The sequence below is a fragment of the Diadema antillarum genome, unplaced genomic scaffold, assembly GCF_040938485.1.
Source record: "Diadema antillarum isolate AM-2024a unplaced genomic scaffold, OU_Dant_1.0 scf00000068, whole genome shotgun sequence".
NCBI lineage: Eukaryota > Metazoa > Echinodermata > Echinoidea > Diadematoida > Diadematidae > Diadema > Diadema antillarum.
The window spans coordinates 2,630,167-2,649,019 of record NW_027270957.1 but is presented as its reverse complement, the minus strand read 5'-3'; positions in this window follow the sequence as shown (position 1 = coordinate 2,649,019).

Genomic DNA, 18,853 nt, shown 5'->3' with positions numbered 1-18,853 from the left:
ACTCCTAAGAACTCTTAATACTGAATTACCGAAATTATCTACAAGGTTTAAGAGTAAAAGATTATCACTTAATTTGAAAAAGACAAATCTTATGTATGTTCATAATAAGAAGCATAAAATGAAATGCAACATTTAAGTATTATGGTGGATGGTATATTATTGGAACAAAAAGACAGTATCAAATTTCTCGGAATATATATAAAAGAAAAAATGAAATGGAACACTCATGTGCAATATATCTCCGATAAATTGTCTCGTAACGTTGGTATACTCCATAAGCTAAAATATTATGTCCCTAAGAACATTTTATTATGCCATATAACTCCTTGATATTACATTTCATATTGGAACATTGTATGGGCAACTTGAAAAAGTCAGATTGATGGTATAATAATTTACAAAAGAAAGCTATACGTATATCCACCAACTCGGGTTATCGAGACCATTCCGATCCTTTATTCGCAGAATTAAAAACAGTCAAATTAAATTACATTATTATTATTTTTTTGTTGTTGCAAATCTCACTCTTTATGTTTCGTTTACATAATGGTAAGTTGCCATCTTCTTTTTTCCTCATTATTTCAATTAAACAAGGACATACATTCTCATCCCACAAGACAATCTGGTAATTTTCACTTATATAATCCTTAAACGGTGATGGCTCTGGAATCTATCAGACACACCGGACCCGATGTTTGGAACTCTCTTCCTTCTGAAATTCAAAGTTTATAGTCAATATACTCTTTTACGAAAGCTGTAAAAAAAATGTTTGCCCTCTGGATATCAGTAATTTCATTGTCAGCGTTTGTGTATTATACACGAAATTCTTTCTTAGAAAAATCGCCCCATTCAATATATTACGTAATCATGTAACCGACAATGAATTGCATTTACTGTTCACCTGTACCTCGGTGAGAAAATATTTTGTCATGCGTTGCTGATTAGTGATCCAGGTGAACTTACTTTGTGTAAACCTTTGGTGAAAGCAGACAGACCACTCCTTTCCCTTTCTCCCTTCTACTATCCTATCTCTACCAAGTCATCCCCCCCCCCCCCATCTTCTTTCCGATGTGTATTATGTACGGGGGCTGCACGCAAATTAAGCCACGCTTACGCTGTAGCCCCACTGTATCATTCATTGTTGTATTGCTGATACGTTTTGCTGTACATTGTGTAAAGGCAATGTAGAAACAATATTTCGTTAACAACTTATGTTTATGATTATATATGGCACGAACAAGGTATGTATATATACATGTGAATGTACAATGATAATACAGGAACCAATAAATCAGATCAAATAAAAAATCAAATCAATCTCTGACCCAAACATTCTTTCTTTTCTTCGTCCTTTCTTCTTTTTCTTCATCTTCTTTCTTTCTTTTAATTTGCACGATGGTTATAACAACAGCAGACAGGAAAAGCAGTTCTAGGGCCTCTTCCTGGAAGGAATTCATCTCCATATTCTGGAAATCCATCTCAAAATATTCTTCGATTGCATTCAAAAGAAATCGGAATGCTGCTCACTCTTTTCATATAGGTTTGGGTACAAAGATTTGCATGCTACTTTCCCAGGAGTTAAAAAAAAGTTCCCAAACATTCACAAATAGTGGTAAAGGATTGGCAAATAGTTGCTTATCTGCGCAAAAATTGTCGCAGACATTTGGTTATATACGGTTGCTAATAGTCGCCAACTGCCTTTCGCAAACGCTTTCGCAAAACATTAGTTCAAATGCTACTAGTTATTGCTAAACATCGCTACAAGGGGTATCTCACTGAGCGGCGAACGTTTGCGAACGTAGCGAATTTGGGATTTCGCCAGGGTTCGTAAGGGTTGCAAAAGGTTCGTTTTAAGTCGCTAAATGTCGCTAATGGCAGAGGCGAACCCTGATTTTCACCATCATTAGTCAGAAAAGTTGGCGAATCCAAATTTTCAACGTAAGCATTCGTCGCTCAGTGAGATACCTCCTTTAAAATAATTCTTGACAGTCTGCTAGGATAATTTGCAAAATACAATAGTAAACTAGTGATGCCATAAAGAAAAAAAAAAAGAAATTTGACGCCCGGCCAATTTATGTTGTATAGGTGGAAGGTGTCAAGCCTAAATATCCCTATGTAGTCACACATAGTTTGTTGTTGTTGTTGTTGTTGTTTTTTTCTTTTTTTTTTGGGGGGGGGTGTCCGTGGAAAGCACGATGTACACTGTACTGTATAGTAATCGGAAAATAAGACTGTTAATTGCTAACAATCTTGCGTCCGATAGCGTGACGAAGTTATACCCCTCCAATTAGTTACTGAACAAAAATGTACATGTACTTATTGTTAGTATGTAGATAGCCACAGCCTTATTTGCCAGAGTGTCGAGCTGGTGAGTCTTTTTTTTCCTTGTGTCAAACTGATGAGACTTTTTTTTTTTCTTTTGGCCTGAAGCAACGGCGTAAATCCGTACTGAGGAGTGGGGGGGATGATTGGCGATAGTCACCATCACCACGATTTCAAGCCCATAACCGGACCGGCGCAGCCCTGGGGGGGGGGGGGGGGGGGGGGGGGGCACACACACACACACACACACTTTGCAGGGATCAAATGTCCCATTCTTTTCCATGCAAAGTGGGAGGGAAGTGGCAGCAAAAATATGACGACTTTTTGTTCTTGTTTTTGTTTGCTTGTTTGTTTTTTCTTGTCAGCCGACTTTCCGCGGAAAATCAGACCTTAAAAGTATGAAGACTTTTTTGCTGTTGTTTCTCTTGTCTTTTGATGTTCTTTCTTCTTGACTGACAGGCGATTTTGCCCCCCCCCCCCTTTCAAACAAGTAGCGCAGCCCTGAATAATGCCCAAATGAATTCAATAAAATGCTAATTAGGATATCCATTTCTTGAATAACGTATAGTAGATATTTTCCTGTAGCTATTAATTGTATTCTTCGATTTTCTTGCTTTAAGTCAGTAAAGCAATCATCACAGGGGCATCGTTCCGTTTTAATGATGGGGGGTAAGGGAGGGACTTTGAGTTCGAATATCTGTGCGAGGGAGCGGAGCGGCCTAGCGGGGGGGGGGGGGAGGGTGTGGGAGGGGGTATCCCCCTCCCACACGAGAGAATTTGGCATTTTCAGACCTCAAATTCAGCGATCTGGTGCACACTTTTGGTGAAATTTGGGATTTTTTTTCCTATAAAAAACAAGTAAGAAAAAGAAATATTAATAGATAATTGAATGACTACATCGTGGTATTTCAGCTCTTGCTCCGCCTGTGCGACATCACTGTGAAGGCTTACTAAATAGTGGGGCCTATCACCGGCGTAGCCAGGATTTGATCTTCGGGGGGAGCGGTTAGATGCGAGAGAGTGATGCGACCGAGGGGGGAGGGTGTGGGAGGGGGGTTTCCCCCTCCCACAGTGAGAACTTTTTGCATATTGATGTTGTAAATGGCGCAATTTGATTCATTTTTTTTGCGTGTTCTATCGACTTGAAACAGTCCAACATGTTTAAGGTAGCAGTACATTTTATGTAGATTATTATTGAACAATTTTGCCTATAAAAATTATGGTATCATTTAGAGAAATTTTTTGTCTTAATTCTTACACTGAAGATCATGAACGCGATCATAAATTTTGACATTGTACAGTCCAAAAGCGGCCAATTGTAGCTATATATATATTTTTTCGCTTTGGAAATTAAGGGGGGCGCACCGGGCGCATTTGCTGGCAATTTTATACTGGCAGCAACATCAGGAGAATGACCTAACGATTAATGCAAGCGAGCGAAGCGAGCGAGCTTGAAAATTTTGACATTTTACAGTCCCAAAACTGCCGTTTGTAGCTACATTTTTTCGCTTTGAAAATTAAGGGGGGGGGGGGGGCACCGGGCGCAACTGCTGGCAATTACCCGGCAGCAACATCAGGAGAATAGCATAGCGATTAAATGCGAGCGAGCGAAGCAAGCGAGCTTGAAAATTTTGACATTGTACAGCCCCAAAACGGCAGTTTGTAGCTATATTTTTTCGCTTAGGAAATTAAGGGGGGTGGGGGCGCACCGGGCGCAACTGCTGACAATTACTGGCAACATCAGGAGAATGACCTAACGATTAAATGCGAGCGAGCTTGAAAATTTGGACATTTCACAGTCCCAAAACTGCCGTTTGTAGCTATATCTTTTTGGCTTTGAAAAAATAAGGGGGGGGGGGGGGGCGCGCACCGGGTGCAACTGCTGGTAATTACCCGGCAGCAACATCAGGAGAATGGCATGACGATTAAATGCGAGCGAGCGAAGCGAGCGAGCTTGAAAATTTTGACATTTTACAGTCCAAAAACTGCCGTTTGTATAGTTGTACTTTTTTCGCTTAGGAAATTAAGGGGGTGGGGGCGCACCGGGCGCAACTGCTGGCAATGACTGGCAGCAACATCAGGAGAATGACATAACGATTAAATGCGAGCAGGGAGGTCTTTCTCTTCCCACCTCCCTGATGCGAGCGAGCTTGAAAATTTTGACATCTTACAGTCCCAAAACTGCCGTTTGTAGCTATATTTTTGTCGCTTTGAAAAATAAGGGGGAGGGGGGCGCACCGGGCGCAACTGCTGGCAATTACCCGGCAGCAACATCAGGAGAATGGCATGACGATTCAATGCGAGCGAGCGAAGCGAGCGAGCTTGAAAAATTTGACATTTTACAGTCCAAAAACTGCCGTTTGTAGCTGTACTTTTTTCGCTTTGGAAATTAATGGATGGGGCGCACCGGGCGCAACTGCCGGCAATTACTGGCAGCAACAAATATCTCGTAAACACATTTATGATGTAGTCTGGGGAAATTTCAATCCCAGAAGTGTATACTATTTTTTTAGGGGGGGGGGATCCTCCGTTAATTGAAAGTATCTAGATATCTCCTCCCACCCAAGGAACATTTGCATTTCTTTAAACTGAAGTAACAGGCCTGGTGCACACTTTGGATGAAACATTTTGAAATCTGTCAATCTAAAGTGTATTAAGTAGAAATGATTGAACGTGGAGGGTATGGGAGGGGTTAGGCCTATCCCCCTCTTACGCGAGGGAGATTTTGTATTTTCAGAATTGAAATCTAGCCATCTTTGGGTGAAATATTTAGACAGTCTTCTATCAAAAAAAGTAAGAACATTTCCACATCTCGGGAGTTACGAGGAGGAGCAAAATGATCTGTTTGTCCCCAATACTTTTATGGGGGAACCATCCCCCTCCCCCTCCATCGACGCCTCTGCATAATTATGAGGGAGCTTTTGTAAGTGAAAGATCTGCTGCACACTCTTTGATAAATATAAGGAAATAAAACGTCGATCTCAAAAGTGTACAAAGTCTATCGAAAGGGACCCAGTAGCTTTTGCATATTTATGATTGCAATTCAGCGATCCGGTGCATAATTCTGGCGGTAGTTGTCCAACTTTCCATAAAGAAAGTTCGAGATTTGTCCTCATCTCGGGAATTGCTTGGGGGACAAAATGACAAAACAATAAACATTCTCAGAAACGCGAGGTTATTGATAAGGACCGTATAGGCGGAGATTGAAAACTTGAATGTTCATCTCGTATTGAAGGAAATTTTACCTTTTAACTTCAGTTACCTCACAGGAATAGATTAAGCAAACCGTACTTTAATTGAAGACAACCCAACGTTTACTAACTATAAATCTCGCAACATAGGCCTACATATCAGAGCACTTCTGAAGCCCAGGTCTATCAGATGTTTACATACTGTAGCCTTTGAAAGTTCAAACATAATTGAGCATATGATGCCGACAATTTGAATAAATTCCTGAGATCTTTTCTTAAAGATTCTTTTGTATATTTTATTACCATTTAAACACCATTCATATTTACAGAAATCAAAATGAGTTCTGCCCTTCCTTTTCGTAGAGATAATTCTATTTATTTTGCTCACCTTTTTTCCATCTTTGTCAAGTTAATGGCTTCATATCTGGCCCCTACTAAGCACAATGACATGATAAGCAACGTTATTTTTGAACAACATTACAGGCTCATAAATACAGTTGTAAAATTCATTAAGGATCACGGCACTTCAGGTTTTATACATTCTTACCAACGTGTGAAAATGATTTGGTAAGGTACAATATCCGCTTCAGTACTCAATTCCAAGTAGGTCCTATTCACTGGAAAAAAAAGTGAAAATCTTTTCGTACTATTCTGGCAAATTGTTAGAATGTCTTGCCTTTTCTGTGGGATTGTTTAATTAGGGATTAAAGAATCCATTTTTCTGTTCGTGAGATGAATGTTGCATATCAATAAGATTGGCTGCGAATAAACTTGTCTTATTAATCTATTGATGTATGTTTGTTAACAGGTGAACTTTCTTGTGTTTTTTGCACATCTCCCATGAAAACAAAAAAGAAATCTGGTTAATAGGTCTGAACCATTAATCTAAAGCAATGTTCATTAGATTAAAGGAGGTACTTGCATATGGCAAAATATGGTAATCGACACCCGTTCCTTTTGTTTTTTCTGGAGGCAAACGAATTATACTAACTGAGCAAAATCACTGCCAATATGGAGAGGGTAAATGTGTTGCAATTCCTACGACTGAAACTCGTACAAGGCTGTTAACGAACTCGTTTGTTATCTAGATCTTTGGATAACTCATGCGGAGCTCGACGTGAGTCGTATCGCGCTCGGCATGGTGCACTCGTTCACGCCTACCAGAAGCGGATCTAGAGGGGGGGTTGCAACCCCCCCCCCCCCCCCAAAAAAAAAAAAAAAAAAAAAAAAAAAATCCGGGGACCATTTTTTAAAAATCTTATCTTTTTTTTAAACTTGTAATTTTATTTTTTTCTATTTATGTATTTATTTTATTTATTATTATTATTATTATTAGTGGTGTTTTAGCAAGAAAATGCCATTTTCACACACAGATTTTCAAAAATTCTCCCCCCCCCCCTCGCTCGCTACGCTCCCTCCCATACTGCCCACCCCCCCCCCTTTATAAAAAGCTAGATCCGCCCCTGCCTACGTCCATGGCCCTACAGACAGTGTTGCATCAAGGAGGTGGGAAGAGCACCTCCCTGGTTGCATGCAGCTGCATGGTTGCCATCTGGTTGTGTGGCTACAATAGTAGTTCAACATCCGAAGCATGCATTACGGTCGATATTGCTCTACATGCATTGGCGTGCGAGAGAAGTACGCGAGCGCTGCTAGCACAGCAGTATGCTCTCGTCACGAGGCGGGCGTGCGAACGTCATGGCTCATGCATTACAGTTTGTAGCCTATAACCTAGGTGGGGATGCAGCTGGTCTGATGCGACGAGACTACGAACAGTGGATGCGCGCGAATACAGTGCCTATGATCCAGTTGTTTGTCGTTGTTGTTTTTTTAATCGGTGGCAGTCTTCTCGGAAAAAAAAAACTGCCACCGATCGTGGCGCCTAGCGGACGCGGTAGATGCGTCCACTGTTCGTAGTCTCGCCGCATCAGATGTATCGCTTGGCAAAGACAATCATCTCGCTGCATCATACGTTTAGCTTAACAGCAAATTACAAAGACAATAACTGCATTCTCCGCCTAGATTATAGGCTATGCAATAATCCATCATGCTGAAATCAATATCACCACATCCCTTTTTGTTTGTTTTTTGTTCCTACGTCTTCTTCTTGGGAGAATTTCAGGGGGGGATATTTGTACAGGCCATCCCCCCCTCCTTCAAAAGTGGGGGGGGGGGGGGGATATATCCCCCCATCCCCCCCGGGATTTACGCCCATGGCCTGAAGTGTTGACCTGGAGGGCCTTTTTTTGCGTAGTGTCGAGCTTGTCGAGCTTTTTGATTCGTGGGTGTCGAGCTTGTGGGATGACCTCCTTGGGACTTAAGGGTGTCCTACTGGCGTCCTGCGTGTACCTCTGCGGGCGAACCCCTAGCCTTTAAACAAGGCGACTCGCTCTGCGTGCCCCCGTATAGCGCGTTTACCCCACAAACCTGTTGGCCGGCGAGTGGAGCGAGCCGCCTTTATCCACTCGTTCAGGGATGTGTATTTTTGTCGTTGTTGTTGCTTTATATTCTTTGACAAATTTGCGTACAAATTTGACGCAGAAAATACACACGGCACCAAGGCAAGCCTCGTTAATATTAAGTAGAATAAGAATAGTTACTTAATATTAACGAGTAGAATAAGAATAGTTACTTAATATTAACGAGGCTTTAATATTAACGAGGCTTGCCTTGGTGCCGTGTGTATTTTCTGCGTCAAATTTGTACGCAAATTTGTCAAAGAATATAAAGCAACAACAACGACAAAAGTACACATCCCTGAACGAGTGGATAAAGGCGGCTCGCTCCACTCGCCGGCCAACAGGTTTGTGGGGTAAACGCGCTATACGGGGGCACGCAGAGCGAGTCGCCTTGTTTAAAGGCTAGCGAACCCCGCGACTAACTTGGAACAAGATTTGGGGTCCAACGAGACCGACACCCAGGAGTCATACGGCTCACGAGTTCGACACTGAAAACAGGTCAATGAGTTACACAGCATCATGAGCTCGATACTAGGCATATAAGTTCCATGAGTTCGATAAGCAAAGCCTATGAGTCCGACGCTAGGGAAATAAGGCTGACGAGTTCGACACAACGCAAAAAAAGGCCCATGAGACCGATATCAAGTCCACAAGTTCGACACTAGGTACTTAAAGTCCACGAGTTCGGACAGGATGAACAGCGTCATTTATATGCCAACTACAAGTATGTATTTCAACAGGCTGTTGCATTAAAGGAAACCAAAATCCCAAAAGAAATGTGGATTGAGTGAAAGCAGCAACATTAGTAGAACACATCAGTGAAAGTTTGAGGAATACCGGACAATCAATGCAAAAGTTATGAAATTTTCAAGTTTTGGTATTGGAACCGTTGGATGGGGAGACTAGACTAGAGGTTATGACGTCATTTGTGGACAACAATATAAAAGAAAATATAAAGGGAATTCCACAAAAAAATCACTTTTCTAACATGATGAAAGAGCACTTGACTAACCGTTTTCAGAAAGCGGGGGAATTGCTACCCTTAACATTATGTCAGTGTCAAGTTGATGGAATGTGTAATTTTCATGAAAAATGAATTTTTGTGGAATTCCCTTCACATTTTCTTCATATTACTTGAAAACTTGGACTTGTGTGCGCACCTCCAGCCAACTACGGGCGAGATATACGCGCTACTGTCAGGTAGTTATGGCATTTTAGAGAATTTCTGGACCATCTGTGAAAAAAATTGCTTACCAATAGCTTTCTTCATCAATGTGTTCACTAAGGTGTCTACTAACACGTCTCAATTAGTTCCGACTCAAATCCTTGTGGAAAATTCTGGGGAGCCAATCAAAATCGAGCACCCGGAGGGGGGCGGGGCAAAAATGGAAAAATATATATTTTTTCCAATATAAGCGTGTGAGATGTCTAATTAGGGGTTTCTGGGGGTGCAGAATCGATTCCCACAATTAGTTTTGAGTATAAACAACTCTCTGACCGTGAAATAGGCCACGCCTCCTTTTTGCCCCCGCCGAAATACGTAAATATTGGTATTTTTATAGTAGCAAGCGTTTGCGCATTCAGCAAGCGCTCACGCAATAAACGAGACAGAATTGAATATCGTGTGATCTTGAACGGCAAGTAACAACGGTAGCCTATGGGGAATTAATACGTTGGTCTATGCGATTCGTTCAATAAGCTCTGATATTGAACGGTAAAAATTGAGCGGACTACAATACGCGTTTTTAATGCGCCACTAAAACGTCCTATATAGATGATAATATACAAATATCGACTGCTGCAGAGGGAGATGGTAAAACTATTTGCACCGAGGTGATGTCTCAACAGTGCTATGTCCCGAGACGAAGTCGAGGGACATGGCACTGTTGAGACATCACCGAGGTCAAATAGTTTTACCATGGCCCGAAAGAAAGCAGTCGATATTTGTTTTATATCCCTCTCGAGCATTTTACTAGAGTAATGACGGTTCCCTTTTGGAAAAGTGTGCAGGTTTCGTGAACGATAAATCTAACGTTAGGCTGTAGCAGTGCAGCAGCAGTGCGTGCAGCGCGTAGCGAACGACACCGCTGCGCTGTTGTTGATTCCTACACACGAGCTACACTACAGCGTGCAAAACTCCGAAAGATCGAGGTCCAGGACTACGTTAGAAGTAGGCCTAAAGCGGCTTCGTTACCCAGATCATCTTCAAAATCGGTTTTAGTTTATTCCTAATTCGTACCTGATATGGTGTCCTCCTGCGATCATTCTTCCGTTACTGGAAGCAGTCACTTTGTCAATTGAGCTGAATGCATTGATCACGTATCACACGTCCACACGTTACACACCGACCGGCCACGCCATCGCACCACACAGATTTCTGTAATGCTGTCGCACATCACACCGCGCGCTCTCTTAGCGCTAGCTAGCTAGCTACAAGCCACAGGACTGTCGCTCAAAAGTATCGCTACTACGCGCACTGCGTACATTCTTAAGTGAGAAATGTAGATATCGATCACACGATCACGATGGGTGCAAATCGTGGATTCCCAAAAGTACTATATCACGCTGGCTAGTAACCAATTGCACCGCATCCAGCTGCTCGTAGCTAGCTAGTAAAACTACACCATGTTCGTGCTCTGTACAATCCTATGGCAAGAAGCTTTACATGAGGGATATAATACTACTTATTTATCCCTATTCACTTTCAAACGCAAATTAAAACAGCTATTACTAACTTAGTGGATACACTCTACCAGGCTCTTAGCAACTTTTTTTTTTAATATACTCCCAGTCTTTTGTCTTTTATTTATTTATTCATTTATTTCTAATCTTTTGTCAGGGTAGCCCATTCACCAATAAATAGTGGTCTTCCATGGAGCCCTGAATAATATTGATGAACATATGTACATTAAATAGCAAAACGTATAAAGAAGATGACATATACAGTGTAGATACATACCAGCATACTGTACATTGCAAGGTAACATAAAAAGTACATGCCACAGCAAGAGTTCACCAGAATGCCGAAATAACAATTAAAACGCTATTATACAGGAATGATAAGCTAGCCCAGAATAAATTTGGTGTGTTACTTACAAATAACAACTTTGCTTAAACAATCTCTTAAATGAATATATGGAAGAAGCTGATCTAATTGAATGATCTAGCCTGTTCCATTCAAGTACAGAGGATACGATTGAGCTGCACTTGTGACAATCAGAGCGAAATCTTGGCACAAGTAGATTTCCACTGTCTATTAGCCTTGTATGATGTTCATGTACATCACTAGGCTTAACTAAGTGCACCTGAAGGTACGAAGGTGCTAAGTTATGGATGCATTTATATATCATCATAACGCGACTGAAATCAAAACGTTTGTCTGGTGTCATCCATTTAAGACTTTTGAATAAATCAGCCGACGGTGTGTCATATGTTTTGTCCAAAATTATTCGTGCTGCCCTCTTTTGAATTTTTCTAGCTTAGTTGTATGGGATTGAAATCTGTTTGACCAAACAACACAACAGTAATCAAATTGTGGTAACACTAGACTATTGTAAAGTAATTTTAGGGATTGTTGAGGCAAAAAGGCCTTCGCTCTCTTTATCATGCAGACACTTTTTTGGGTACGTTTACATACATTTTCGATTTGTTTAGACCATTTCAGTTCTTCATCTATTAAAACACCTAAACATTTAGTGAACTGAACTCTTTTAATCAGACTACCATCTAATGAAATACTGAAATTTTCAATTTTCCCGAGATTAGCACGGGAGCCAATAATCATGACAGAAGTTTTGTCAGTGTTAAGGACGAGACGATTTTTCTTAATCCACCCTATTACTTTGTTTAGTGCAACAGTTATCTTTTCTTCTAAAACTGCTGCGTCATTAGCACTGACAGTGAGGGTCGTATCGTCAGCGCACATATCTATAACCCCTTCTGAAGTACACCCGGATAGACTGTTGACATAAATTGAAAATAAAAGGGGACCAGAATTGACCCTTGAGGTACACCTAATTTAATAGTTGAAGGGTGGGACTTGGCTCCTTTGAATTGCGTCACTTGCTGTCTGTCACTTAAATAGGATTTGAACCAATCTACAGTCATCTTGCTACACCCTATACACTTTAATTTATGTAAAAGTAGGTCATGATCTACAGTGCCAAATGCTTGCCGAAGATCTATGAAGGCAACTCCAGAAATTTGACTATTATCTATATTCAAAGACCACTGATTCACAAGTTTTGCAAGAGCAGTTGATGTGGAATGAAATGGTCTAAAACCAGATTGATTAGGGTGTAGTAAACCATTCGCATTCATGAATTCGCTCAGTTGTTGATGTACGGTCCTTTCGATAATTTTACTCACGGTTGGTAAGATTGAGATGGGGCGGTAGTTATTCAACGAAGAAATATCTCCTGCTTTAAATATTGGTACTACCCGAGCCTTTTTCCATTCACGTGGAACAACTCCCGTAGACAGGGATTTGTTAATAATATCGCAAAGAGATTCTGCAATAACATTCTTTGTCATCTTTAAAAGTTTGCAGCCGATATGATCTTCTCCGGTTGCTTTATCTATGCCAAGAAGCTCGATCTGTCTCAATACAAAATCTCTCGTTATCATACTTAAGTTAAATTGAGAATGAGATGGAACAAAGCCTTTGTCCTCATCTAATATCATTTGATAAGTATTCCTCTGCAGATCTTTTGTAATTTTAGTAACATTAGATATGAAAAAATTGTTGAATGCTTCAGCAATACTTGCGTTGTCCGATACTTCTGCATCATCAACCTTTAATAGTACCGGTATATTAAACATATAGCATTCCTTTTCAAACACGGCGAGATCCGTACAGTCTGGTTTGAGCGATATTCATGTGGTTCATTAGTTCATTCTTTATATTGATTTTGTACTGGTATGATTTTAGTTGGTCAAGATAAACATATATTCGTTCTCCGTATGCCTATGAAGTTGGGAACCTGCAGCTTTACAAGCGTTATAGCTTTTATGTAGGCCCCGTCATATTTCTGATATTTACTTGTGACATCCTCAGATGATTATGACCATATACATTTGTGTCAAGTATGTTTTGTTTTGTTTTTCTTCTTCAATCAAAAGACATGATTGTATATATTTTATATTCTTGTTTTACTGTCAATCATTTAGTAATCTCATCATTTAGAAAGACAAGTGTTAATATGAAATAAATTTGAACTTGAACTTGAACTTGAACTGTTCACCAGATGACATGTCTGCAAACCGTCTTTAGGCGAATTTTGAATGGTATTTTGTTGCACATATTCATCACGGAGTATTGATTATTATGCAATCATACCGCCGTCTGGACTCAGGATGTTATACTAGTCAAGGCGCTAATTCCTGTAAGGGGCTTAAAAGGAGTTCGTTCAACCCACCCCGCAGAAAAGGTTTGACCACACAGGGTGGTAGATGGGACCTCCATGAACACCACCAGGTAGTATGTGATTCCAAATTGTGGTATCAATAAAATTTTACAGGCCACTTTTCATCATTATTTGTCGGAAAAAACGTAAAAAAGTCTGTGCACGCCAAGACTACTACACGCACCACTGGCACTTGCAGGAAGGCTCTATGGGACGTACAGTGCCAGTGGCGCGTGTAGTAGTCTTGACGCAGACTTTTTTCGACCAAAAAAGGGTTTGTGCCTGCAAACTAACGGAGCTGTCACACCTTTCCGGGTAAGCTACGCCGGCTTGTAACGAGTAGGGATTTTCCAGCACGCAGGAGAATTTTCTGCGGGCGGACAAGGATGTTGGCGTGTTCCGTACTTGCGTCTTACCTGCTAGACGCGAGCTACTTACCTGTTACTTGCGTGTATTCCGTGTGACCTGCGTGAAAGCTTACGAAACCGACCCGTTTTCAGTTACGAGCGACATACGGGGACTGCGAAGTAGCTGCGTGGGAGTCGCCTGCGAGGTCTGCCACTAAGGGCCTCTTACTTGTGTTCTGCGTGTACCTCTGCGGGCAAACCCCCGCGACTCACCCGGAACAAGTTTTGAGCATGCTCAAGGCCTTGTGAAACCGTGCCTGGGGAAGCCTTGCGGGTTGATTTGCGGGGGAAAAAATAGCTACCCGGAGCTCCCCGCAGTTGGCCCGCACCCGGCAGTACTTATCTGGTATCTCGCCCGTAGTTGCCCGGAGGTGCGGACGCTAGTCCGATACATTTACCCGCAGCCAAGTTTTGAGCATGACCAAAACATTTTCCGAGTGAGTCGCGGAAATTGCCTGCAGAGGTCAACGCAGAACACCAGTAGGAGGCCTGTAGCTGCCGCAAGTCGCAAGCAGTTGACACGCTTGAAGTACGTAAGTTGACGTGGATCTATGCAAATCGAATTTCTTCACCAAGTTGTCAGCCCTCATTCGCCACCCAGGCATGCGCCTGACACGCAGGTCACATGGAATGCACTTAAGACGAACGTAAGTAGCATACGGGTCCAGCATGTAGGACGCACCTGAAACTCGCCCAAAGACTTGTCCGCCCGCAAAAAAAAAACCAAAAAAAAAAAACCAAAAAAAAAAAAAAAACACGTAACAAGCCCGCGTAGCTTGCTCGGAAAGGTGTGACAGGGCCTAAACTTGACTGCGGGTAAATAGGATTTGCGTGCGCAACTCCGGGTAACTACGGGCGAGATTCATACCAGGTACTGTCATGTGCGGGTTATCTGCGGAGACCTCCGTGTAGCAAAAATAAAACCTTATTGTTTTTCGCAAGTCGCACGCAAGGCTTGCCCGGAAATGTGTGATATTACGGCCTTTCCTTTTCATGCCAAGTGGTAGGTGACGCTGGTCGCTATCATTAAGAAGCAGATGCGGGAAGATTGAACAGAAAGTATCTTTTAAAAAGAGATGAAAGCTTGAAATTTGGCATCCATAATTTTCCAATGTGTCATTGTTTAAGACAAAAATAACATCCGCACAAAAATTCAAGATAGTAGCCATTTATCAAAGTTGTCGTTAATGTGTTACGTAAAAGTTATTTCTCAACCTATAATTTGATAACACTGCCATTTAAAAAAATAGTTTTGCTGTCTATTCATTTGTGTTCATACGCATTCGAACAATAATATACTAATGAAAATCATGTTGAGGGTCCCCTTCCCTTTTTGTTTTTCTTGAATGTTACTCTATTGGTGTACAAGCATAAATGATGATGTTACTTTTACAATAATTTTGGGGTCAGACAACTTTCTATTTTACAATAGTCGTTTATAATTTTGCCACAGCAAAGTAGGATAAAATGAAAAAAATATCTGGAATCTAGAAAGGTTTGTTTATTTGTTTGTTTTTTGCCTTTCGTGCGCATCACCCATTGTAGATCGGATCTTAAACTACCTACCTCAACACTATAAAATTAGCCTGGATAAAAGGAAAAGGACGCCCAAGATTTGTCCCTCATTCTCTCCTTAGCATTAATTAATTACTGCACATTTTGATACAAATTTACATATCATGATTTTTCTTATTCTATTATTTTTTTTTTACAATAGCTTACGAACACAAAAGTACGCTTTTATCTTTGATGGATAATACAGCGTACGTGTATATTCCTTCTTTAGAAAGGAATTTATCTGCATTCTTGAATAAACGTCCTTTAAGAACATGAACAATCAATTGCTTTTCTCTGCTCTTTTCCAAGGCTGTTTCGAATAACCATCGCTCTGTAAATACTCAAAAGAGCTAACATTAGAATATCATTGGCTTTGCTCTTTGTATTCACATATATTTGTGTCCATACATTGCTAAAAACTACATTTGCCTGTACTTTGAAGTTAAATTTGTGTTGAAAGTACGACGGATGCAACTTTTTCATGCATTTTACTATTCGAAAATGATATCTTCCTTTCAATGGCCGTTTTCTCAAAATGTTTTTTTATATGCCTTTGTTTACAAATTTTGCTGTAGCTTGAGAATGCTTCAATATTTTCTTCCCAGTGGTACACTTATGGAGAAGGACATGCTTAATAAGCTTTTTTTTTTTTTTGCAATTATGGGCTTTAGTTTTTAAGTTATTGACAGCTGAATCCTGACTGGATAATACTGGTTGCCATGGCAACAGGAGAAAACTTTTGTCACGATAATCAATAAAAATGTTTTCTTTTAATCGCATCTATCTACAAAAAATGAAAAAAATACCAAAGTTTGCAGTAAGTAGGAGGCATTTTGGGGGTTACCAATCACCTGTAGGCATCTGGTTACCATGGTAACCATGCACAATATTATACCTTACCATGTATCCCATTGTATTGCTGACATCTCTAGCAACATGTACATATATGGTTTTAATGAGTTTTGATGAATTCTTCATGAAATAAATGCAAAAACTGTGATTATTTTATCATTTTCAGTGCCCCAATAGCGACAAGCGTGACCGACCCTAGTCTAATTTCTAGCCGTTTTTATTTCGTCTTTATTTCTCCGAGTTGCAGCTTGTGTATGTAAAAAAGCCCGCTGTATTGCGCTAAGCCGAGTGAGGGCGCATACCCAGTGCTTGCGACAAAAAAAAAAAACAAACAAACAAAAAAACGGTTTGGGCGTTGCAATCACTGGGTATGCGCTCTCACTCGGCTTGCTGCAACTTGGAGAAATAAAGACAAAATAAAAACGGCTAGAAACTATACTACGCCGACCCCAGCTTGGCATGAAAAGTTAGTTTGCATGCAAAAACCCTTGTTTGTCGAAGAAAAAGTCTGCGTGCGCTAAGACTACTACACGCACCACTGGCAATGGCGCCTGTAGCAGTGCTAGTGGTGCGTGTAGTAGTCTTGGCGAGTGCAGACTCTTTTTCGAACAATAAGGTCTTGTCGCAACTAAAGTGGCCTGTAAAATTTTATTGATACCACAATTTCGAACCACATACTACCTAGGGGTGTTCCAGAGGGTCCAACCGACCACCCCATGCAGTCAAACCTTTTCTGCGGGGTGGGTTGAACGAAGTCATTTTTTCTGGGTCCCTGCGCCTTGACTATACACGTTTGAGTTGTCTGTAGATGTAAACAATGATACTCTCTAAATGTACCTTTTTTATTATTCATTTTCATTTTCATTTCATTTCATTTCAGTCATTTATTGTCCATATCATGGATATTTCAAGATTGAAGATTGAAGATTCAAGATTCAGGATTCAAGATTCAAATTTATTTTCAGCCATCAAATGAACAGAGAAATTATATACAATGTATAAGCAGAAGCATAATTGCAAAACACGTGATTTAACAAAGTACATGTGAAAATGAGTAACAGATGAAGATAACTCAAGTGCATTTTTTTAAAAGATTTAGTGTTTATACATATGCATATAGTACAAGTTACTTAAGGATGGGGATGGAAATGGTGGGTCCCACCAAGAAGCAAAACTTGTACGATACGGGACCCTCAGAAAATACATAAGACATCGAATAAAACGATGTAAAACAAAATTAAACGAACCAATCTCAACTGACATGAAATCAAATTGGGAAGGAAAAAAGAAGAAAAAAAAAGAAAAAAGAAACTACACATTTGTTTTGGTGCTTTTCACAAAACTGAAAAAATACAATACAATTACATAAACAGCATTCAAATGACATATAAGACATGAGAGAGACATCTTTTTGCCAACATTATAAAACAGGAAAAAAATATCGTATAACATATCTTCATCAGTTTTCAAACATTCAACCTATTAATATATCTTTATATAATTAATATAAACTGTAAAAACAACAAAATTATGATGTAATATTTGTTTGTAACATGATTCAAACAGGTTATTTTCAGAGAGAGGAAGGAGAGAGTGAGAGAGAGAGAGAGAGAGAGAGAGAGAGAGAAGTATTTCCCAAATTAAACGGCTATGCAATCAACAGTTTGGCACAGTGTGTTGGACCCCGTTTACAGTGAGTGAAAGGGCCGGGCTCGGCCTTCATTTCACTGTAAACGCGCAAAAGGCCAAATGCGGCACAAAAATCGGCCGCGCATTTGGCAAAGCTCTGGAGGTTGTCTCAGCCGCGGCTCGACTCGGCCCGGGCACGGCCCGGCCTTTTCTTACTGTAAACGCAAACTGGGCCAAATGCGGTACCAAATTGCGACCGTCGCGCTCCCAGTAATGATAGTTTGTTTCATACGGCACTGCTTTGTTTACAAGCAGAGCGCCGCAACGACAAAATATTGAAAGGTTTGAATTAAAAGCTCTCCACTGTAAACGGACAGAATTGCGGGGCCGAGTACCGCAATTGAGGCCGGACTCAGCCTGGGCTCAGCCCGGGCTCGGCCCAGCCCTGCACTGTAAACGGGGTCTAAGTGAAGTGAAAATTTCAGGTTATTATATCACACAAAAAACAAACCGGAAATGTACAGTGCATAACAAAAGAAATTTGATTTATTCTGGGACATTGCCTTATTTGTCATGCCCTTATTTTGTCATGCTTGACGAGTTTCATGACTTCAGTCAACATAGTGAAAGGTTAAATGTAAAGATGAGTCAGGAATGAATGTATAACAGTGTGTTGGTTGGTGGGCCAAGACACACAAATTGGAATGGTTTGTGCACGTAGTAAGTTTCTGGGTGTTGAACATACTGATAAGTAAATTAGTATGTGTGGTTTTGTGGCACAACCTCTCAGTGACATATATTGTGACAAAATGTGTTGGCAATGACTATACGGTGCTCCAAGGAAAGAACAGGATAGTGAGTTGGTCAGTCGGTAGCGCGTCTGCCTCCGACCCAAGTGACCCGGGTTCGAACCCGAGTCTGGACTGAACAAAGTTGTGTGTAATCTTATCGTCCCCTTAAGCAAGAGGCAAAACACTCTGTCCCTCGGATAGGACATAATGTAGGTCCCGTGTGTGAGGGAGTCACAACTC